This window comes from Equus caballus, chromosome 10, assembly GCF_041296265.1.
Source record: "Equus caballus isolate H_3958 breed thoroughbred chromosome 10, TB-T2T, whole genome shotgun sequence".
Lineage (NCBI taxonomy): Eukaryota > Metazoa > Chordata > Mammalia > Perissodactyla > Equidae > Equus > Equus caballus.
The window spans coordinates 81,298,723-81,323,936 of record NC_091693.1 but is presented as its reverse complement, the minus strand read 5'-3'; the positions used below and the strand labels follow the sequence as shown (position 1 = coordinate 81,323,936).

General features: G+C 39.7%; 1 protein-coding gene and 1 long non-coding RNA gene across 3 annotated transcripts in view; both read right to left on the bottom strand.

Annotated features, from left to right (window-relative positions):
- The window catches only part of RSPO3 (R-spondin 3), an 88,070-nt gene that overhangs the window by 61,589 nt on the left and 1,267 nt on the right, over positions 1-25,214 (bottom strand). The gene's annotated exons all lie outside the window — the stretch shown is intronic.
- Positions 765-25,214, bottom strand: LOC111775369 (uncharacterized). Its single transcript, XR_002811016.2, has 3 exons — positions 25,112-25,214; positions 22,700-22,784; positions 765-902 (listed from the first exon to the last, which is right to left on the bottom strand). It is a non-coding gene; the product is annotated as an uncharacterized lncRNA (long non-coding RNA).

Genomic DNA, 25,214 nt, shown 5'->3' with positions numbered 1-25,214 from the left:
TTTCTGTAACAATTTAAGAGCAAGCTTCAAGGTTTTGCCTTACTTTAATCCCCTTCTAAAGCCCAACTGCAAATGTACTAACGTCTATTGTAAATTGCCATGTGGAAGAAATCCATTATTGCATGCTGCCAATTACCTCTGATGGTCATGGATTTGTGGCTAGAGAATTTCCAGAAGTACAAAATTTAATAGACTTTAGGTTTAGAAAACAGGTTTCACTAAGTTCAAAGAAAGTGCTAAATACATGAAAGAAACATTGATTTTATAGCTCAAGATAATCAAAATTAATAAATTAACAAATTTGATAAAAGTCATTTTTAACCAAAAAACATACAGATTCTGGGGCTGGCCCTGTGTCCGAGTGGTTAAGTTTGTACTCTGCACTTTGGTGGCTCAGGGTTTCACCGGTTCAGATCCTGGGCACTGATCTACTCACCACTCCTCAAGCCATGCTGTGGTGGTGTCCCACATGGAAGATAGAATGACCTACAACTAGGATATACAACTATGTACTGGGGCTTTGGGGAGGAAAAAAAAAAGGAGGAAGATTGGCAACAGATGTTAGCTCAGGGCCAATCTTCCTCACCAGGAAAAAAAAACGAAGGGAAAAACAACCATACAGATTCTCTCTCTAAAGCTTTATTGTTTTCACAACATTCACTGTCTGCTCTTCTCTATGTAGTGGCCTTAAGAAAAAAAGGTAGGGAGAAGAGATTAATGGGATTCTATGATCTAAATTGTTTTTACGTCTGCTCTTTCCTCCATGTCCTCTCCTTTTATGAGGACATTCACACTGACTGGAAGCTTCTTGAAGGCAGGACTCTGGTGGGTCTTCATAATTCTTCATAATTTTCTTGATAATTCCCAGCTTCTACACAGGGCAGCTGCTTATCAAATAGGTTCTAAATAAAGAGTTTTTGATTAGTGAATGGATGAAGGCACTAAATATAAAAGATAAGTTATTTATTTGTGTTTTTAAAAAATAATAGGGGCAAGCCCCATGGCCGAGTGGTTAAGTTTGCATGCTCCGCTTCGGTGGCCCAGGGTTTGGATCCTGGGTGTGGACATGGCACCGCTCAGTAGGCCACGTTGAGGTGGCGTCCCACATGCCACAACTAGAAGGACCCACAACTAAAATATACAACTAGGTACTGGGGGGATTTGGGGAGAAAAAAGCAGGAAAAAAATAGAAGATTGGCAACAGTTGTTAGCTCAGGTGCCAATCTTTAAGAAAAAAAAATAATAAAGATGTCAAAGCAAAACAATATTTAACAGAAAGTATCCATAATAATTGATTTTAAGTGGGCTGTGCCTATGAACATACGGTAAAGAAATCAAGTTTCAAATCACATACACTTTGAGAATGCTTAATTATAAAATAAATCATTCAAAATAAAATAATGAAGGCTTTTCTAGGTGCCATTTACTTGAGTTACACATTCACTTAGAGAAAATGTAGAGTTTTTTCTTTTCTAAGTTAGGACAGAACATTTCTATCATGTCTTGGGATTTGGCTGTTATAGAATAATTTTTAAGTTTAATGTAATGTTATGGTCACAGAAAGAGATGTTTCATGGTTCCTCTGGAATGTTTGGCAATATTTGCTTTAAGAGAAATCTAATGTTAAAAATTTGAATTACTTGGCAGTCTCTTTCAAATTCTATTGAATCAACCCCAGAACATATTGAGAGTCAACGTTTCTTATTCGTTCCTAAGTTAAAGCTTCTAACGACTGGGTCTCCACAACCATTTGGGCAGTCTGAGAGTGTCACGTATAGACAGCAAAATATCAAACGCTCTTTGAGTGAATATAATTACTTCTTGATATACGGTACTCCTTTATATTCTCAAATGATGATCTCTGAATGAATAGGGGTCTATCACAGCCCTGCATTATTATTTTTGACTAATAATTTGTTCAAAGAGCCACATGTTTATATATACAAACTTATTATAGATTTTGCTATTTTTGAAATACTGTGTCATCTGATAGTTTTAATCATTAAATGAATTAAAATTCACCTATGTTATTTAAATATACTAATGTACACTTGTGTATGTGTATGTACATGTACCTATATGTATATATATATACATAATTAGACACACGACACACAGGTTCTATTTGGTCTTTTATCAAAGTCAAAGCACAGACGTTAATTGACTTGAAACCCTTAGGATAAGAGAATCTGCCACATCTTTTGTCCCAGTGAATCAACATTGAATATTCTCAAAGTTTGTGCCCACACCAATAGGTTCGTAAAATTCCTAACAGTCTCAGAGAGGAATGTCTTCACCAGCTGCTGAACACAGTCCAGTTAGAGCTCCACCGTTATTATGTGGGGAAACATACTGTTTTTAATGGAAACTATTTCTTGGAGAACTTGGAAATGCTTTCTCTTTCTCTTACTGAATAATAATTTCCGAAGGGAGTCTAATATTTATATTCTATAAATACTTTAAATAAAACCACAGCAATAAAACAGACCTAACATTAAGTAGCAATTAGCTAGACTTTCCACTAAAATCAAGCCAGCTCAAAATATTAAGAAAATGGCTAGCAAATGATGGCAGATATAGAATTCCTGAAATCTAAGATATGATGAATATTTGGTCGCTAGACGCCAAGTTGGTGGCTGGTGGCGGTTCTTTGTCTATCCACAGGCTGCAGTATCAGGACTAGAAATGAAAGCCAGAAAAAGTGGGCTGCATCGTATGTACATTGTGGAGACTGTAATTAACGTTTTCAACAAAAATTTCTGATAACTCACTATATACCCAACGCAACACGATGCAGAAAATGGAGGTGTGAACAAGATAATCTGGTCCCTGACCTCATGATGTTCATCAGTTAATAAACAAGTAAACAAATAATTAAGTGATTAAAGATTGTGATGAGTGTTGTGAAGGAATAAGCACGTGGGTAAGGCAGAGAATAACTCTGGGGAGCTCCTTGAAATATGGTGGTCAGCAAGGGCCCCTTGAGAAGGCTGCCCTTTAGCTGAGACATGGAGAATGACGAGGCAACCATGAAAACCTGATTCCAAGTGGAGCATCAGCAAGTGCAAAACTTTTACAACTGTGGAAAGAATGAGGCATGAGGAGCAGCACAAAGGGAACCAGTGAGGCTGCAGTGCTGTGAGCGGTAGGGATGAGCTTCGAGCCAGATCCTATGGACCCTTGTGGACCAAAGCAAATAGCCAGGACTACATGTGAAGTGCATCTAGACTCTGTGTTGCTAAGCAAATATCAGAAGGAAAGGAAAGAACACATTTTGCCTGCTATAGTTATTCACTTTAATTTTTGTTAATTTTATGGGTTATGGAACAAGCCGGCATCTTGTATTCCATGAAAACATGTTCTCTTATCAATTGTTATATTAGAGGAGAAGTTCTAACCAGCCACAACTTAGGAATTTACATTCAGGTTCCAGTCTTTGAAGAGACTGTGCCTCGATCTACATGTTCTTTGCTCTTGGGAACATTTTCTTTCTCCTTTGTTCCTCCTATCTCTCTCTAGCAGTAATTTTAGTTTGCTTTGGGGTTTTAAATGTTCAATTTCTTTTACTAGAGTGTTTGTGTTTGGGGGTGGGTGGCGGTGATGGTGGTGAAGAGAAACAGGAAAGTTATGAAATATATGAGATCGTAAGAACAAATAAAGAAAATAAAAAGTAAAACATTTTGCAATCTTACATATAATCTTTTTTGTATTTTTCTGAATTCTCGCCTTTAGTGATGCTCATTGACACAGTCTAAATAATTTAGAGCGACAACATGTTAGTTTCACTTTTAGTAGAACTTCCTTTTAGAATGTCAATATTATGTTCTTTTGTCCATCAAATGAATTAATAATCTATGGGCTAATTCTAAAGTTGATTCTTCAAAAGTCGTGAAAACCATATTGCGACCTACCAGACAGCTGTAGTTGATTCTGCTACTGAAACTACAACCAAAAGTATTTGCAGAACCAAAAATAGTTGTTTTTTTTCCTAACCACTAGTAGAAAATCTATCATAAGGTTAGTGCACTCTGCTACGGGTGTAAAATATAAGGGACTGCATCAGCATCTCCAGCTGTTGCTAAGGGAGGGAAAGCTTCCCCTTCTCCAAGTGGCCATGTTCCCAAGTGGAGGTGAATAGAGGACAAGAGGGCGTGGACAGGGGTAATGGAGACCCAGATTCTGTAGAGAGCCAGGACCTGTTGATGAGTTAGTGGGTGGTAATGACAGCTTTTTTCATGAGACAGATCCAACAGTGTTCATCCAACAGTGGGAATCATTATGTGCTCTGGTCTGGCTGAGAGAGCCATCCCCCCCCCTTTTTTTTTTTAGGAGAGAATTAATTAGAAATCAACATAAACAGAAAATGTGATAGTTTAATGGGAATGAATCTGCATGAGTGTGATTCCATAACTGCTAAGTTCACATTCTTGAAGGAAACAAACTTCAGTTTGTGCTAAAAACAAACTCTACTTTGTTATATTCTGGACAAACTTGGATCTTCCTGCCGCACAGCATACTAAAGTAGCATATGTGATGGCTGAGGTCTTAGCATAAGCAAACAGCATGTGAGGGGCTTGTGGTATTTTAGCAGGCTCAAGAAGATGTGCAAATAGTGGGTATACCATTAAATAAGTCCGGCTTTATGTGCACATCTAAGATGCTGTGCAGAGAAAATAAGCGGATTTCTCTCCTAGATTCATAAAGTTGCTGACAGAACAGAAGGTGCTGATATGCACCTTTGTGAGTATGAGGCATTTTTGTACTTGTATGCACGACTCACTGCATTGCCACCTAAGTCAGAAATAAGCCCTGCACCCCTCTCAGAGGAGCACAGGCACTGGGCGGGGGAGAACTGGCTTTGGACTCATACAGAGTTCTGATATTTGCTATCTGGATAACCAAAATTTCTCTCTCCATCCAGCTAGTCATTTAAATGAATTATCCAACATCCAGACACTGTGCTCGTTATTGAGCATCCAAAAATGAGTAAAACCAATAATCTGTGTCAAGGAGTTCACAATCTGCTTATTTATTTAGACGAAAGTTGCTTAACCTCTGTGAGCCTAGGCTTCCTCATCTGTAACGCGGGAATAGCTACGTGATAGATCCTGGGGTTAGTAAATGAGATCATCCGTAAGCACCTGGCACTCTCATGGGCACTCATTACAAATCAGTAGGTCTAAGACATTTTGTTTTACCCAAGAAGTACTAACTACATCCTCATGCTGTTTCCACTCTTATTCCAGGCAGCTGGGAGCTTTAGTCAATAATAACTCTCTCAAAACACTGCAAGCAAGGAAGCTGGAGAGAGGGCAGATGCCGGTGCTTGTCTAACACAGGAGATTTGGGGAAACTCAGGGAGCCAGGGACTCACTAACAGTCACAGGCAGGGCTACTTTTTATGAAATGCAGACATAGCTTTCAATCAATGGGGGCCTCACAAAACATTCTGGGCACGAAGCCCTCTGGGTCTGTAGCAACCCACTGAAGACAAGAACCTGCTTAAACAGACTGAAAGAGGTAAGGCAGGCCATAAAAACAATCCTGGAAGAGTGTAGAGAACCTGCAGTTCTATGCCAGTGGTTCTAAAACTTCACTGTGTGTAAAGTTGACTTGGAGTACATTTTAATAATGCAGTTACATAGGTTACACTTCCAAAGATCTTGCTTCAGGGATGAAGAGGTGGGCCTAGGTAGCTGCATTTATCAGAAGCACCCCAGGTGGATGTGAGACAAATACCACACTTTCAGTATCACATCCTTGCCATCTTCACAAATAAGTCTTTATTCAGTGATTACTGGAAATACTCTTCTAGGGGCTGAGAGACAAAACATGGTCTCTGACTCAAGAAACCTACAATACAGTTAGTAAAAGAATCTTTTTTTTTTTCTGAGGAAAATTGGCCCTGAGCAAACATCTGTGCCAACCTTCCTCTACGTTGTATGGGGATTGCCGCAGCATGGCTGACAAGTGGTGTAGGTCCACTCCTGGGATCTGAACCCAGAAACCCGGGCCCCTGAAGCAGAGCATGACGAACTTTAACCACCATAGCATGGTGCCAGCCCCAGTAAAATAGTCTTTTTGTATTCTAAGGGCCACAAATACATAGACTAGAAATTCAGTGCACAAGAAATTAAAAGGCAGGAGCAGTGACTGAAGATTGAGGTATTTGGAGACCATGGGAGCAGTTATAAATAGTTATAGGACTTGAAGGAAAAGAAAAACTTAGACAAATGAAAGGGGGAAAAGAGAAAACGTTATAAACAAGTGTTTATGTAGGAATACATCAAGAATATTTGAAAGAATGGTGACTATAACTAGAATTTAAAAGGACCTCAGATCTCTTCCTTCTCCCAAATTTCAGATGAGCACACCGAGGTCCACACAGTTCATTATCTTCCAGCTGATAGAATCATAAACCTTTGGAACTTTAGAGGGATTTAGTTCAAACAGCTTCCCCAGAACAGTCTATTTAACCATGTCTAACAAAACAAATCGTATGATATTTAGGGGCAGCCAACATAATTATTTTACAGCATCTGCTCATGTTGAACATTTTAAAACTTCTCCCCATATTGAACATAAACCTGTCTTTCCGGAAGCTCTACTACCGTAAAGCACACCCAATACGTCTTCTCCTTTTTCCTTGAGGCAGTTTGTCAAACAATGCTTGCTGCTTTGGATGGAAAGATGGATAAGACCTAGGAGTGCAAAGTATGGTGAGAGACCATATGCAAAGTAAAGCCAGTGTGGTAAACATTACGTACGAGGCCTGGGCAGGAAGGAAACTGCTAACCTCCTGGAAGCACCTTCTTTCTTCGAGCTGGATTTTGAGAAAGAAGGGGAAACCTGGTGGGGGTTTGAACTTAATCTTATATGTAATTGGGAGGAACTGTTTACGGATAAATCAGTGTCATGATCTAATTTGGTTTTAAGAAAATACTCTGGGACGGCAGAGAGACGAGTCACTGGGGAGGAGAGTCCACAAGTTGAGACAGTCAGCAGGATGTTACGTTCTGCACCTGGCATGGCTGTGAGCTGAACTGGAAGAGCATTAGTGGGATGCACAAGAGGATTTTAAAGTTATTTCCAAAGAAGAATGGGCAGGATTGACAGGACTTGACAATCAATTTTAAATGGGCAAATGAAGGAGTAATAAAAGTTGATTTGAGGTTTTCTAACTTGAGAGACCAACCACAAAATAATGTAATTAACTGAGATAAGGGGATTTAAATATTAAACTGGATGGATAGGTGACAGAGGCAGGGAGAAAAGCAGGTAAAATGATTATTTTGAGGTCCTGGGGGCTTGGACTTCTTATTCCTCCTTTTTCTCCCGGACATATAGCCCAGGATGAGGCATATTAACAGGTTCATAATAAATCAGAAACAATAAATATACCCCTTCATTTTATATAAAACAAAACCCCCCAAAAACCCCAAACTGAGGCTTATGGAGTTTTGGTACTTTGACTAGGATCACCTAGCATTAGTGGAGTTCCTCAGTTTTTTTTTTTTTGGTTTGACTGAAAAGTAAAATTTATGGCGTGAAATGGAGGGGAGAAAAAGTTAAGAATAAACATAAAGAGTATGAATAGCAGGCTAAGGAGTTTACTGTGAAGATAACAAGGAAACATCACAGTTTTGAAAGGTGATGGAATTTTAGGAAAAGTTGTTCATGCATCATAGGAGGTCAGAACACACAGTTGGAGGGACACTTCCAACACAGTAGTTCAACACACCAGAGCATGCACAAATTTAGGTACGGAATCTAAGAGTTTTCCAAAGTCAAAGAGAGCTAAAATGCTGGAGCTAAGCTTAATTTCTTACAACAGCAATATCCCATTACATCATCCAGTGTTTGAGATCATTCTCTGATGTTCAGTCCTGGGTGAGTAGTCATCGTGGAGACAGGACGTGGAAAGTTGGTCAGGAAAAGTGCCCAGAGTAGGAGCAGAGACACCTGACAATTATTGCTCTGATTTTCCATCTTCCCCACTGGATAAAACAAATTTTCCGATGGTCTATTATAAATGATCAATCTATACTTAGACTACTGAGCCCAAACCTTTTGTTACAAAAAGAGATCCAACATGGCTCATTTTCTATCACACCCCAACAGGTATGCCGCTTTGGACCTTCTGTCTCACCAGAAGGCTCACTATTAGCTAATTTCTGCATCCTAATTCATTCCCTATATCTAACAAAAATAGTGATTATAGACAGTGAAATAGCAAAATTGGAACTTTTTTTCCTTAATCATTTTCCAAAATAGCATATCACTACAAGTCTCTATTTTTATTTTCCTTTAGCTATGAAAGACTACGAAGGGAGCCATGGGCTTAGAATTTTATTCTTAGATCTGAAAGCATTCATGTTCAGTCTTTAAAATAGTTTATTTGGCACCCTTTTCCCTGGGTATCTTCCCCCGCACCCCATGGGCTCACATCTGATCTTCAAATAGGAAAGGACCTTAAAGATCCACCAGTTCACCTTGTCAGCCAGTAAGAATAATCTCATCTTAACCCAGATTTCCCCTAATTTACATGCCTTTATCATCAAACCCAAAGAAATGATACTGATAGTAGGAACTTCACAGAAGATAAATGGGGATTGCAGCAATGCAGGAAAGGCCATGGACTTGTAAAACAAAACAAATATACCCCTATAAGAAATCTGAGGCTGAGTTCTGCCACTTTGTGTTACTATACAAATAATACACTATACAAATCACTTAACATCTTTGAACTTTATCTGTCACATGAGAATGGTAAAACCTGCTCTGCCCATTTCACAAGGGTATTAAAAAAATCAGATAAGATGATGATGGGAAAGTGTTTATAAGCTGTACAAAATTATATTGATGTTATTGTTAATGATGGGCATAATGATACTTTGCCAACTCAGGGCCAGATATGAACCTAACCATTCCCAGGAATAGAATAAGAATACATTTGATGGGAAAACTGACAACTGTATTTGATGAGAGTATGTGTAGTTGGCTTGTTTTTTTAAATTGTGCCGTATCATGAGTCATATTAGACTAGGGCAACAGGTTATAGTAATTTTGTAAGATTTGGATCTCATGGAATAAGGAAATAAGGAGATTGTGAAATAAATCTCCATCGAGTGAACAGAAATTCTCTTTGAAATGACCATTAATTAAACAAATAAGATATCAGATTGCAGAAGATCCACAGAGCGCTTCCCTGGAACGTCAGTCCTTGGGTCCATCTGCTGTGCGTCATTTGGTGTTACAGAATGGCCACAAGAGTTGTTTCTACTCTTGGCTCCACTGCAAGGTGACTTCAATCTAGTAACTTACTTCTCTGGTCTCGCATTTTCCTCTTAAGTAACATGAAGGCCTTCTGCATACATTATTCCCCCAAGTCTTCCTGGCTATTACAACATGTCGTACACCTAATCTACACATGCCCTTTCTCCAGTATTTTCTCTCAGTAAACGGCACCATCCAGTTGCTGAGGGCAGGAATCTAGAAGCCCTCCTCGTCCACATCTCCAAGCCCTTTCCTATGGATTCTACCTCCTTAATTAACAGCGCTGGCAGCTTTCTATTTCCCACCCCCACTACTGCTACCATTTAGCAATTAGAGTCAGCTTTTAAGAACAATCCTTATGATCTTATCAGGCCCCTGCTTTAAAAACAGTTTAAAGTCTTCTCAATGCACTTCCCAAGTAACCACTTCTGTCAATTAGCCGGGCTTACTCTGTCTCACCCTCACTTTTTGTCTAAGGAGGCATTAGTAGTTCCATCTCAGCTGCAGAAAAGGACTCTCCCCGATTTAAACCTCCTCTGGCATTCTCCTTTCATGGGTTTAATGGAAAGCAGCGTGTAATGGGGAAAGCTGTGTCTTAGTCAGACGATCTGGGTGTACACTGAGTTGTACCATTTCTGGCCATGTCATTTTGGTTTGTTTCTTAATCGTTTCGAGCCTCAGTGTCTTCATTTACAAATAGTTAACATAGCATGAGATTGTTGTGAGACTTACAGGAGATAACACATATAAAAATACCTGATAGTTACCTTTCTTTACTCAAAACCCTTCACAAGTTACTAATGACCTACAGAAAAGAACTGGATCATGTTGTTTTCAAGACTCTGAATTCTGGCAACTGGCATCTTTAAAGCTGTCAATTGATGTTATGAAAGGTCATCAACAGCCTTATGTAAGAAATCCAAATAACTTGTTGACACGTGTTTGCCAAACTGGTGCTTTAAGTAGATTGGATTGTATGCTCCACGTAGTGGTCAAGGGGTTACCATAAAAGGGGTGAAAAATGCCTTGGAGAGATGGACAAAAATGCACTATTTTTAAACATAAACAATATTTTAATGTTTGTTTGGTGAAAGTAATTCCACTTAATGAACTAGTGTGAAAGTTCACTATAGAAATTAGTCAATGTGCCGAAAATGGAAATTTGCTCAGCGAAACTATGCCATTCCATTACAAGCTTTATCTAACAATGCCAACTACGTTTACAGTGCGCATAGCATACTTCCGATGATTGTCACACACGTCATGCTAAATGATGACTCCTATTCATTGGTCATAAATTTTCAGACAAGAAAATACTGGGAGGCCCAATAAACTCCAGTGTTTTCAGTTGATCTTCCTTCCACCTTCCTGCTTCATCCCCACATGCTGTCTAGTATCCTTGTTTTCCAGAGAAAAGTCTGGGTGTGCATCAGGCTCATTGGTAAACTAATTAATTTCCAATTCTATTTAAACAAGCCTTAAAAAAATGTTATACAGCTTAGAAAGAGTATCTAATAGTTCTAACTTATCTTAAGCCGAATACTGTTTAATTCTGGCTTTGTATTTTCTTTCCTTAACCACTGTGACATGCTATGATGGCAGGTTTCAAGTGTGTGGTGCTCACTTTGTAATCCAGCACATACTAAATGTTCAATAAATAGCTGTTGAGTGAATGAATGAATTTATGCTGTTTTAATTAGGGCTAAGTTTAATTTCAATTGTTCCCCATATTTTCCCCCAACCAGAACTTTCTTTTCACTTGTCAGCTTTTTAAAAGTATGGTCTAAAAAACTCCATGAAAGTACAAAGAGAAACTTATGCTTTTGAATTCAAGCCCTAACTTCACATTCTTGAAGTTTTGACTATCTAAGGTTAGATCATGCTACATGAAGAAAATGGAAAGCTCTTGATCTTACTGTTGGAGGCGCTTCAAGATGTCTCCTGCTTTTAGACAAATGAAAGATTATGAGTCCCATTCTATAGTGAATGCGACTGAATCATAGACTAAATGATTTGTCTAAATGATACAGCAGAGTATTAATTATAAATCAAATCCACCTGCCCCCTATTGTGGGCTTTCTCTAGCTATAGCCCAAACTTAAAAAAATCTAGACGCTAAAAAGGCAATTAGAAAGATGTTCTTCTCCTGCAATGAAGCTTATAAAGTTTCCAGCTCATCTCGCTTAAGTCACTTTTTATTATTTTCTTTGCTAAATCATGAACAAATGCAGGATTCAAGTGGGATTCAGTTGGAGACTCAGCAGTGAACTATTGTTATCAGATGTTTGAAGCAAAAAAGGAGGAGGAAAATCCCATTGTAGATATTTTATCAGCATTATTTGCATGGCATCCTTTTTCTAAAATGCTTTTCCACAGGAAAAAAAAATCCTAGTGTAAAGTAAAAAAAAAAATCCTACTCCTGTAAAGAAGAAAAAATTGCATATGCTAATGAGAAATCTCAGATGGTGACTTGTCAATAAAGAAACTGAATTCAAATTCACAGCTTCTTATATTTTTGTGTAGACCTTAAATCCTCAAGGGAAGAAAGAAACACTTGTCTAAAGGAGGTAGACCTTTTCTTGTCAAGGATCACAGTAATCATTAATACTGCAGAATTAATTTGAAATTCAGTCAGTGAAACCTCCGATGCTCTAAATTAGTTAGGTGTGTAGGCCCCTAGTATATAACAAACACTTGAAAACGCCATACAAACAGCAAAGCACAGAAGTGGAACAGTGGTGAGCTTCCACCCCTTGAGGCAAGGGTACCACCCTATCTTAACAAGTGATATTTGATATAAGCATTAGAGGCCTGCCATTATCCCTTTTAATAGTTCTTAAATAATAATATGGAAACTAGAGCTTACATCAGATAGGATCTCAGACGTATTACTTCATTTTGGTGGGAATATGGAGAAACAGCTCAGAACTGCATTATATTGGCATGGTGATAAAAAGATCTGTAATTACCCCTCACCTTTTTTAAACCATTAAAACAGCAGGAGCAAATTTTTACTATTTTCAGTTTAAGTGAACTCATTTCCCCCACATTCTGTGCGCATTAAAACATGTCATCTCTATCGTGATAACTTAAAATAATGTTTTGCAGCTCAGATTACATACAATTCAATCTAATTCCTGTCCTGATTCTTTTTCCCCTCGTCTTTTCTCCTGTGTACAGTATTGGAATCTGTGCATCCGATAGCATATGGCCTGCTGTTGCAAACATTAATAAGATCTATCATTTACGAACAGTTACTTACACTTTGTTTAATCTCTAATGGAAAGGATTTCTCTAAATATTTACACCAGAACAGTTGTCAGAATGAATCCTGCAAAATTGCTGGCAAACTCCCAGGAGCTGGGGGCTGGCGTGGAGGGGAGGGGAGATTCCTGGTCCCTGGTCGTATAATTTTAAGCAGTCCTAGAATTTCAGGGAGCTGCTTGCTAGAACATGAAAGGTTTGTATTAACAAAAAGGTACTTCAGTGTGCAGACCAATTCAAGTAAAGTATCTGAACAGCCACTTTCATTTATTGCTCTTGTAAAAATGACTCCCCATTTGCTTCAGGTTTAAAGTAAAGGGATTATTTAGGTTTCAGAGACCCAGTAAATAAATTGTGTATGAGGAAAGAAACTTGTACAAGAAGTGTGAAGAAACACCAAACTTATTCTCTGCAATAGCCCTCGAGGCACTTAATATATAGAAATGACTTACTCGCATGAGTTGCTGAGTGAGAGTCAGCATGCAAGAGTTAGTTAGACAGGAGAGAATTGAAATCTGCCAAGATAAATGCCAAGATAAATGCAGCAGTGTGTTATAAATTAACTAGGCTGTCTGTGTGTTTGCTTTTTCTTTAGAAGATTCTAAAATTAAGACTCTTGAACTCATCTTAGTAGTGGTTTAGAATTTGGGGAGTGGATGAGGAGGTGAGTTTGGGCTAGGAAGGGAGGAGAAAATATCCTGCACTGGAAAATCTTGGCAATTTTCATTTGAAATGTGTTCCTATCTGATGAATGACAGCACTTCTGCTCCACAGCCTATGAATTAAGCCGTTTGGTTAAAAACTGTTACACAAAGCTTTCTGGGATTGTAAGCTCTCCATTTATAGTATGGGTAATATATTAAGTTCAGAGGCCAACAGTTTATAATGAATTCCTGGCGTGTCAGTGATATGTCCACATGGCTGCTGAAGATGGTAGCAGTAGCCTGAAATAGTTTGGAGATCTTCCTGGAGCTCTCCCTTATTCTGTTAGAAATTAAACTTTGAGGTGTGAGCACATAATGCTCACAAGTCTGAAAACACACATGAATCAGGGCTGGGTCCTAGAGGCTCCGTGCTGGGTGGAATGGCACATACTATTGATTGTACTAGGGCCAAGTATGCATTGACATGATCCTGCACGCCTAGTTGGCTTCCAAGGGAATCCCACTGATCTATGTTAAAAGCTTGGATCTACATCAAGCTCTGGACAGAGCTGAAAGGTGGGTGGATGTCCTATAAATGTGCTATAGGAAAGAGAGACTCCCTCTTCTAAATTATATTAGTTTTTGTAGAGGGGGCTAAGAGTTACCATCTTGACAATGGCATGAAATGAGTGGGTAAATTGAGGCCAAAGGGGCTAAGGTACCATCTTTGGACTTTATTTCTTGCTACCAAACAGTAGTGAGGGGCCTTTCAGACTTATATCAATAAATTGGTCATAAATTGGAAAACAAGACTGAATTCTGTAAGAAACAAATATTCAGCTGCTCACTACGTGCTCATTTAGTTTGTGGTCAAGCAGCATTTGCCTATATCTTTTGTATTTCATGGCATAAATTAATGCCATCAAAAGGTAGTGATACAAGTAAACACAGGTCACAGTTTTGCTGCTAAGTTTCCAAAAATTAAGATTCTTCTATTCTTGGATTATCTCATGGTCAAATGAAAGACTGAGGAAAAGTAAATATATAGTTCCATCAAATTGGTCATATCGAGAGCAGGTTATTATAACTCTCAGATGTGCACAGCACACGAGGTCGGGGTTTATTTGCTAAATGTTACCTGGAGAGTGCCAGTTGCCAGAGGAGGCTGGCCAGAAAAAGAATCTGCCTGCCTGCCTGCCTGCCTCTCGGTGGATTTAAAATAAGCAGTATCACACATCCACATGTTTAAACAAAGAGAGCTAGTAGTCTAAGGTCACAGGAGTATTGAAATCTGCCGAAGTCATCTGAATCATAATGTGAAATCACATTACGGACAGTGATCAATGAGAATTTTGCGTCTTTGTTCCATTAAAGAGCCATCACATGAGGTGACAGTGTACCCTTCCTGGGTATTTGAGGCAATGCCAATAATTTCAAAGACAAACTTTCACTTAGATTATTAAAGTCCAGATATATTTGTGCTACTTGAATATTTTCCTAGAGAAAGATTAAACAATCTTCTAATTTCTAGCATATTGAAAGTTTAACAATCGAGGACCACTTAGTTATTGATAATGTCTACTTAGCTACTTAACAGCACCATATTTCTAAATAGTATTGTTTTCATCCTGAAATCGTAAGTTTGCTCTTGGCCATTTCCTAACTCGAGAGGTTTTAGAACTCTTTTTTTCCTGGGGTAATGTACTACTATTTTCTTCTTTCCAAATGTACTTCAGTAATACTATATCTAAATTGACCTTAGGATATTTACAAGGATCCCTTCCCTTTCCATCCTGATCAGACACTTCTCTTACAAAGACTCAGACTAAATTCCTTGGGTTCTTTTTATCTGCTCAGGAGGGAGGAGCAGACCTTGCAATGATGCCAGCAGGAGCTCTGTGCGTGCATCTGCATTTATGCAGGCAGATGAGGTGGTTTATAAGATGATAGTGACGTGAACTGTGCACATATACCGGCGGCATATTTCCATCTCTTGCAGGCTTAAGGTGAATAACCTATTGAGGAAAAAAAAATGGGTGGAAAAGTATTGTTTTCTGGTGGATTTCCTGCTCTCTGTAACTCATGATCGCTCCCAACCCTTGGGGACAAGTAACGAGGTCTGACCGTGGAGCAATGGCTCAAGCGTGCTGGGATGACCCTCCTCCCAAGGAGCCTGGCTTTCCTCAGTCTAATTACTTTTGGCAATTGTAGTTATTGCGATTTGGCCTAGTGACTCACTGGAACCCTGATTCTCCCAAGGAGCCCCCTTAACAAGCAGAATGAAGTCTGACAGGAAGTCCGCACTTCCACTTCACTTTTACACGGAGCTTCCCTGGCTTATGACAAGGTTTGAAAATCCTTCACGAACTAGAACATAATAATAAACAAGATTTAATGAAGATAGCCACCCAAAGAAGAGCACATTAGGAGAGAAGTAAAAACAGTAAGTTCACGAATAAACAACCTACCGCAAACCTTAACCCATTAAGATAGAGTTAAAACTATGCTATTTATAGTAGTTTTACTGATCACCAGTAGTCACTCTAGTTAGTCAGGAATTGTAGAAACTATAAAAGAAAGAGATGTTTACTTCTTGTTAGGCAGTTTTCTAATCATCACGTTTTTCCTAAAAACAAAGAGGACTCTAGGGCATGTTACCAAGCATCTGGTAAGCCATGAAAACAGTTGTGTATTATTAAGTAGCTTTGAAAAAAATTTGTGGTATAGCTGATATCCCATCTTCTACAGTTATCCTGTTTCCTCCCTCCCTCACCCACGGTATACACTCAGCCCTGACTGCCTCTGTTCTGGCAAGCAGTATCTGTCACAGTCACTATCTTGTCCTACTGTGGACACTTTGCTCTCTTTTTCTTAGACCCTTTGGCAGTAACAACTCTACATCAGATGGTCTTGTTTGCACTAGTCAGCACCACAAGTTTAACAATACTTTATTGATAAACAATATGGGGCTATTGCTTTATATTTTAAACTACTATCTGTTCAAATGACATATAGCTCATCCTTATCACAGTCCACACAAGTCTATTTTGTCTGTCTAACTCTCATGAAATTGGCATTGTTTTCAACAGGTGCTCAGCCATAACAGGCATTCTTCAATCAAGGCTCCAACAGTAGTTCTCAGTCTTGCTACAAGTTAGAATTACCAGGACTACTTTTGAAAATACAGATGTCCAGGCCCCATTCCCAGAGACAGTTTCATTTGGTTTAGGGTGGAGTCTGGCACTGGTTTGCTTTTAAAGATCGCCAGTGATTCTCATTTGAACTCAGGGTTGAAAATCACTCTACCAAGATCCATAAAGCAAAACTTTGGAGTGGAGGTTACTGTTAATGCTCATGGTAAAAGTAGCATAAATAACAAATTTTATGAAGCACCCTAAAGATAACTTTTCTGGATAACAAAAGCCAGCCAGGGAAATATCTATTGCGGTTATAAACTATGCAAAAAAGATTTTGATATTTGACTGCAAAATTATAGACTGTGCTCACATCCTCATGTCTAAATTAATCTTCCCTTGGATATGCACAGTGGAGATGGGAAGATTAATCTTAGAGTATTTCATGCAAACTGTGCTATTCTGTGGCTTCTAATGAAAAAAGAATCAGCCAATTTTATGTTTAAAAACCATCAATAGGGCAGATTTAAGGAAAGAGAGGATAAAGGATAGAGAAGACAAAGAGATGTGGGGGAGAGTACTAAAATCCCGACAGTCGAGGTGGTGTGAAGAGGTCAAGGCGGGACGTGGGCTTTGGAGTCACATCTGGGCTGGAAGCCCAGGTCCACCACCTCATTTTTGAGTGATCTCGGGCAACTTATGTGGGACTGTTGGCACCTTCCTTACAGGGTGGGTGTGAGGACTAAATGAGAGAATCTTTACAAAAGCCTCAAATACAGAGTCTGGCACTCATAGATAATTAAAACATGGCAGTTATTTAAATAATAATCATTATCACAATACTCACTGTAACAAACAAATATAAATGTATATTAAAATAAAATGTATGTGAATAGAACAGTGGCTCTGAGAATTCCGAAGCTGTAGTTTACCAGGAGGCATTTACACCGACTTTGGCGTAACATTTTACCTCTTATTGGCAAAATGTGACTGATACCTCCTCTCCTTATATGACAGCCTTTGTCAAGATGACTGTGTTCATATCTGTGAGATCCCTTTGGATGAGAGGAGAACATAACAATGAGAAACCAGCTGCTCTTTTTCTGACCAACTTATCAAGCATATGTTAAGAAAACAGTGTTCTAAAGTAAGCAGCTCACAAATTCTGTTATTTTATATTGTGTGGTGGTGGTTTGTATTATGTGGTTATAAAATGGGGGCTGCTTTACCACTTACTCTCAGGAATGTGCTTTGTATTGGGGTATAATTATGAATATGCTTACCAGCTAGTTTTCTGAGGACAATTTTTGGGAGTGAATATAGTGCATTGCATTATCGTGTATTCATTTTAGAAAGATGTTTTAAGGTAACTAAATCTAATCCCACGCCCATTGCCAAGAACTCAGAAACGAACAAGGGAGAGAATAGACACACTAGAAAACATAACTTGCTTCTGATACAGAAAGCCCAAATTGAACAGGAGTAGAGAGAGAGGGCACGGGTCCTGGTTGTTACTGAGGCCAGAAAATGACTCAGTGGGGATGTTGTAGATGCAATCCGCGCACCGTGTAGATGGCCTGGGTTCCTTTGCGTTTCATCCGTTCCTGGGATTCTCTTATCATAAGAGAGCGGTTTACAGGGAAATCTGCTTGAAAGTAGAATGCCACTGTTCTGAGTAGATGCTAGGTCCAAATGGAACCACATAAAAGAAACAGGTTTACAGCTTAAGGAAACTTATCTTTCATTGCCATAAAGTTTTTCAAGTGTCCTATGATCTGTGGCAAAGTCATATAGTCCCACAGGTGATGAGACTTCCAAGTAGGAGCTTCAGGTGGAAGATGTAGCAACGTGAACCTTCAGCTCACGGCATCAGTTACTATTCTCTTATATAATATGGAGAGTATTATAAAAATGAAAAACGACAGTTGCGAATGATATATTTGACTCTTTAAAATAGATAAAATACCTTAATGTAATACTCGGATTTTGATACTACCGGTAAATCTCAATGTCAGCACTACAAACACTGTCGATATCAATAAACAAGGCACCACTAGGTTTTACCTCATGCATTCAATTATCCCCTTTATGTGAGTGACTCTAAAATACTTATCTTCAGCCCCTGACACTCTCTGAAACTTTGATTCTAAGTTACTAAATGTCCTGCCGGCCCTCCAAATAAAGATAGCTCAAAAGAAAAATGTTTCCTACCAAATCAGCTTCTCCCACTTTCTTGCCTTTTTGTTTATTTCCATCATTTTTCCAGTCACCCAGACCTGGGTCCTTACATTCCAAAGTTTAATGCCAAATACAGCCCTCCTCCTCTTTTCCCTTCATATCCAATTAGTTGGCAAGACCTATTGATTTAATCAATTATCAGCGGTGTGCACTCTCTTGCTCAATCAGTCACTGTCACAGCACAGGGCCTTATTACCTTAAAGCTGGGCTATTGTAATTACCACTTCCAGCCCAGCACAGGCAGCTTCTGAAAGCCTGTCATGGTAGGAGAGCTCTGAAGCATCTCTCCAACTGGCATTTCAAACCAGATCCCTGTGCCTCTAAGCCCAAGGACATGCTGGACCTGCTGTTGACTGAGTATGCTGATCAATGCTATGACACTGGTTTTCAGGCACTAGAAATTGTGAATGAGGGGAATATCATCATTAATTTATTCTCTACTTTGATAAATTACTTATTAGTTAATCTTTATTTGATGAATTTACTTACAATAAATGAATCCTTATATTTGTTTGCATTCTTAATTGTCATCCACTATACTTTGTTGAATAATATGACTAAGTTTAGAAGGACTCCCTAGTCATGATTTACGTTCACATACCAAAAGATTAAAAATTGAAGAGACTATAGCAATCACTTAGATCTATAGTTTTGAGCAACCACCTCATTTCACTTACGAGGCACTGCAGCCTAGTGGGTAAAGGGACCTTTCTGGGTTATCCAGATTTTAGCAGCAGTGCAGGATGGAGAATCCAGGTCTTTTACTTCTCAGTCTAATTTTCCCAGCGTGCATGAGAGAGTCTCCCTCAATGGCTTCTTAGGTCTCAGTCTCTACCATAAACTTATGATACTTGCTATTCATCAAATTCTTAAAGGTCAGATGGAACCCTAATAAGGTAGTGTTTTGAAGACTGGATTAGATTCTTACATAAAGCATAAAGATAGTTAAAAGCTACCAAATACATATTTAATTGGGCAATAATATTCTTTAGTACCATAGAGTTTTCTCTAAAAAACTTCTAGAAGAGTTTTAGTGACAGCAGATGGTAACTAGGTCCCTTGCCAAGATTGCAACTAAAGCAGAAATGCTCTTATCAGATAAGAAGCACCTGCAACCATATTTTTTTAAATGAAATTTAGAAATTATCAAACTTCACATGCGAAAATAATTCAGGTATTTTGCTTAAAAGTTTCATGTTGTTGAAACACCTTTGGAGCAGAAAATGGGATTTCTTAGCACTCAATGGCACTTAGATGGTAAGTATTCTCAGCACCCCCACAATCCTTGAGAATGGAACATTCCATTCCTTTCAGTATTGCTGGATGAGCACTTTAATGAGAACGCTGGTAATATTCCTAAATGGAAAGATCTGATTAGTGGAATTAAATAGAAAAAGTGAGCAGCATGGTTTACAGATGTATATTTTATACTTTATATATTGCGTTAAGGTATAATTGCAAAGAATTTCGAACTTACTGTGTTGTCCAACAGACGGTAAATTTGAAGATAATCCAATCATTTTAAACCTCACAATCAAAAAAGCAATTCACATTTTTCCTTGAAATCAAAAGCAAGGCAAAAAAATCTATATAATTTATGACGCAACACTTTTTCAAATGATCACTCTCAAAAGAATGCAAGCATACAATGCACTGTTAGGAGAAGAAATAGTCTTAACCAAGTAAAACATAATTTCAACACACTGTCTTGCATGATCCTTACCATGCTCTCAAAACTGAATGATGTTTTCCTAATGGCAACCAAAGTTGATTCTTACATTTCATGAAATATAATACCCACTCTGATGGCATTTCAAGAATTCACTACTTGGAAAAGGATTTTTGGGGGGTGGGGTGGGTGAATAGTGAGGAAGTGGAAAGAGAGGTTAGAACAATGTGCAAATGGGACATTTGGATAGAGACAGAGGAAAGATGGTTTGGTAAATGACTACATGTAGAATAGTTTTATTTTTTGATAGTTCATTCTTATGATTGCAGAGGGATCATTTCATCTTAACTCTACATAGGTACTGAGAACCCTCCATAGTATTTTATCAATACTAATAGGATTTAAAAGAACTATTGCATTTTTTAAAACGATTAACCATTTAGCTAGAAAATGCTTTGGATATTTAGTAGCAATCTGCAGATCTGTGTGCAGATTCAAATAGTCTAAAAGGATCAGATGACCAATAAATTTGGTTTGTAGTAATGTGGCAAGGGTTTCCCCACAATAACTTGAAAATGAAATTTAACTACATGTTGTAATTTCCATTCATCGCCTTCTGGGGACTCAATTTGTAGATTATTAAATGCCAGGAAAATATTTAATGGAAAAATGATTTAGCAAAACTTATCTACTTACACGCTGAAGTACTGTTCAGATTTCATGCTTAAAGGAATATTGAAATGGTGACATTAAACCACTGTCACACTCTTATATTCTCAATTACTTTACATACAATAACTTGGGACTAAAGAGAAAATATTTTAAAATTATCATTCTTAATGTTCTTAGTAAAATAATGTTCTTACTTCTATTGAAGTAATAAACAAAGAATTAAAATAGTATAAAAAGGGACATTTTAGAAACAACTCTGATAGAGTAGTGAAAATTAAATTAGAAGTCAAAAAAATAAATGTATTTTCTTATATTTTGATATTACCACTACTGCCTAAGAGTTTGAATTTGTGGCTTTGCTTCATACAGATATCATGATATGTTGCAGAATATACTTTCTCCAGCAAATTTTACTCATGTCTCCATCTGGAAAACACTGTTTCTCTCAAAAACAAGGTAGACTGGCGACAAAAGTAGACGGGTTTGTAGCCAATATCCAAACCATACTTTCATTCAAAATTAATATTACAAAATGCATAGTAGAATGAAAGATTTTCCTCTCTTAAAGGTAACTTGTCATTTTCCAGGATTAGCAATATACTCACCTAAACTCTCAAAGAATGGCTCAACATGTGAAATAATGTCATGCTCTGAGCAATGACCAGTAGATTTCAATAAACCACTTTTGATTTTATTATGATCAAAATTATTTTCCTTGTATTCTTACTCCTGTATTTCAGACATCTTCATGAAAGACTTTAGTTTTTTTTTTTTAAAGATTGGCACCTGAGCTAACAACTATTGCTAATTTTCTTCATCTTTTTTTTTCTTTTTTCTTTTCCCCAAAGCCCCCCAGTACATAGCGGTATATTCCAGTTGTGAGTGCTTCTGGTTGTGCTATGTGGGACGCTGCCTCAGCATGGCGTGGTGAGAGGTGCCACATCCACACCCAGGATCCAAACCAGTGAAACCCTGGGCCAAAGTGGAGCACGTGAACTTAACCACTCGGCCACGGGCCGGCCCCCAGACTTTAAATAGTTTTATAGATTTTGCAATAGGTGCTTTGTAATTATTATGTGTACAATGACTTCTCAAACTTTCATTTTTTTGGAATCGAAACAATTAAAACCCAATTAATAGATGGCATCAAATAAAAAGGATACTCCACTGGCATGCGATGTTTCTAACAATAGTCTTCTGGCATAATATGATCCTGCAATGTCTTTGGAATAATCAAATAATGTTATATTTAGCAAGCTTCACTATTACCATTAGGTATTTAATTCTTTGACATTGGTCACTTATGTATAATACATATAAATATCAGTTCAAAAATTTCCAGTCAACTAGAGCAGCTTATTCTCGAAACATATTGAATAAGTGATGGTCTGGAGACCATCAGGTATAACATTTAACACACCTGGCATCTTCTCTATGACACAGATCAGCATATATTATAAATAGCAGGAAACGAGTTCCACTTACTAGCTGTATGGTGTTATATAGATTACTTAGTCTCTCTTTCTCAGGTTCTTTTTCTGTAAAATGGGTATATTAATACCTGCTTCTCTACTTCAAGTGGCTTTTTAAGGCCCCAAGTGAATAATTCAAGTGAACATCAGTGCAATAGTAAGGTATTGTGGTTCCTATTATTATGTCAAATATGACCTTTAATTTTATTAGCACATAACCTGGAATCCAGAAGCTGATAGTACCAAGTTGCAACGTCTGAGATGAAAATGAGTTAAAAACTGCGCTCGGGCTTCTTGACTTAGCATCTGGTACTTAAAGCTAAGGCTTACCTCTGAAAACATTGCTGGCTGGGGATTTCTGAATGAGGATTGCCTTTCATTTTTATCTTGAATTCAGTTTAGTTATCTCTAGGAGCTGTATATGAATCCAAATAGGTAAGAAAGTTATTGTGCATTTATTCACCTATAACTCAATAGAAAGTTTTTAAGGCCCAAAACTCCTGTTTAAAATCTTTCTTTTACAAGAGGAAACAAGATCACTAGTTTGCAACAAAGCAGAGACAAATTGTATAAGCGTTGTTGCAAGGAAACAGGAGAACACTGATAGGGCTTTATCTACTATAGCTGAGGATTGGCCACGGTTCCTTACACTTGACAAGATTTAACACTGCAAATAAATATCTTTTTTGACAGAAACATTCAAGAGACCACTTAAACAACTTTGAACAATAGTTCTTACACCTTAATTTTCTCTCTTTCATATTGTTAGCTGTGATTTTAAAAGTTTAGGAAAGCAAAGCTACTTCACTACGTACGGACCAGAGGTATACTCTTAAATATTCACTTTAGTTGTCTCTTGAAGGAAAAATAGGAAAGACCGCCTCTTTCTAATATTCTTTTGACTACTACCTTATTTTTCATTTTAAAAACCATTTCTGAGTCCCTATTGGAGAAAGGGGTTTTTTATACGTTTCTTTCAGAGATTTCCAAAGAAACAAGCACTTGCAAATGCAATTTGACCTTGAATTTAGGGACCTTTAACGAAGATCTCTCCTCACCATTTAACCCTTCCCCATTCTCCAAAAACCGTCCTGCACCTGCCAAGAGAGTCTCGTCTGTCTCCTCGGAGGACGCAAGGGGTCGCCCCTCTCCCAGGATTTCATCAGCAAACCCAGCCGCAAAGGCAGATTCAAGTGCGAAGCAGCAGGGAGCAGCCACTGCAACAGGAGCTCTCTCCCAGCCCCACTCCCACAGAATAATTGGAATTTCAACCCAGTTCCACCGACTCCTTTTCTTATCCTGGCTACACAACCAGAGGGCGCCTTTGACTTGGCCTTGAGACTCGTAAGGCAGGTCGAAAAGCAGTTGGCCTTTTGACTCGGCGATTCCTCTCTAGCCCCAGCCTGGAGGTGTACCATCCCGCTGCTCCCCGCAGCCTCGGGGACAGGGTCCCCGGGCGGCTTCCCGAACCGTTATCCTCGCTGGGGGAGATGGGAACGAACGGATAACCAGCTTTCTTTCCAGTGTCTTCCTTCGGAAACAGAGTCCCCAAAACTGCAATCGAAGACACCACTAACACTGAAGTTCAGGACCCTGTCCCGCCCCAGCTCCTGGCCCGGGGGTCGTCCGTGGGGTGAAGGAGGGAATGGGCTGTGGCCGCCGAGTGGGCACAGGCTGGAAGAGCGATGGAAAGCAGGAGGCTGCGCTTGTGCTTGGCATCCCTTTCCCCACCGACCTGTGGCTCAATTTCCCCGCCAGACCCTGCAAGGAGAGGAGGCGGAGACCACCAGGCGCGAGGGCAAGGCTCGAGCCGGGGGCCGCTCCTTCTGTAAGGCGGCCGCACGACTTGAGTGAAAGTGTGGGTGGAGTTCCGAAGAATACAAACCATTCAGAGGCCAAGAATAATAAATCGGACGCCCTGACATGTTTAGCTTGGGTCCTCCTGCCCCCTGCTACGCGATCCCAGAAGCAGTGAGGCCGGCCGGAGTCCCTGGCGCTCCGGCCCAGCCATGTTTTTTAAAGGTAATTTTCAGGAGAATCAAACCTTGTCTGCCCCAGGCGAGCGGCACAAAGGGAGCTTTCAGGGGACCCTTCCGTCCAGGGGCAGGGCAGAGACGAACAGCGGCGGGGAAGCGATCGCTAAATCTCCATCTCACACAAACCTATGCTGTGTCCTCTACGCGGCAACCTGCCTGCCCCGAGGGGCCTCGCGGCCGGCGCTCCGAGTGGGCTCGGTGCACATGACCGGGCGCTGCCAACCGTCCTCTGCTCCCCCGCCGGGGAGCTCCGAGGGGCCAAGACAACAGCATCGCTCGCTACGACCTGCGAGCTCCGCGGAGGTTTCTCCCTCCCTGTCCCCACCAGCGTCCCCTCCACTGGAGCCAGGGTCGAGCCCGGCTCTGCTCTTTGCGAGGGAACTCCCCAGGCCGGCAGAGACCCCAGCGTGCCGCCGGGCTGCCCTGGAGCAGGAGAGGTGGCCTTCTCGTGTCTGTTCCCTCTTCTCTGGAAGACGCCGCCTTTCAGACAGACCCACCCAGGTTGAGGGTGCTCTGGGGGTGTCCGTTTAATCCCAGCCAGGACACTGTCTCAAGAAACCTTCACAAGCCAGCCTTCCAAGTACCAGGAGTCAGGATAAGGGGCAGCGAGGAGGCGAGCGCGAGTCTTTAGGGGGAACCCCACCCTCAGTATGGGTCTGCCCCAGGGGACACACTTGAAAGGGCCTGAGATGGTAAAAGCGCTCACGCGTGACAGGCAAGATTGTAACTGGAAACCCGGCACCTCCGGCTCCCAGCGGCGGGGCTCGGCAGTCAGACCACGGGAGTGGGACCGCGAGCGGCTCCGCAAG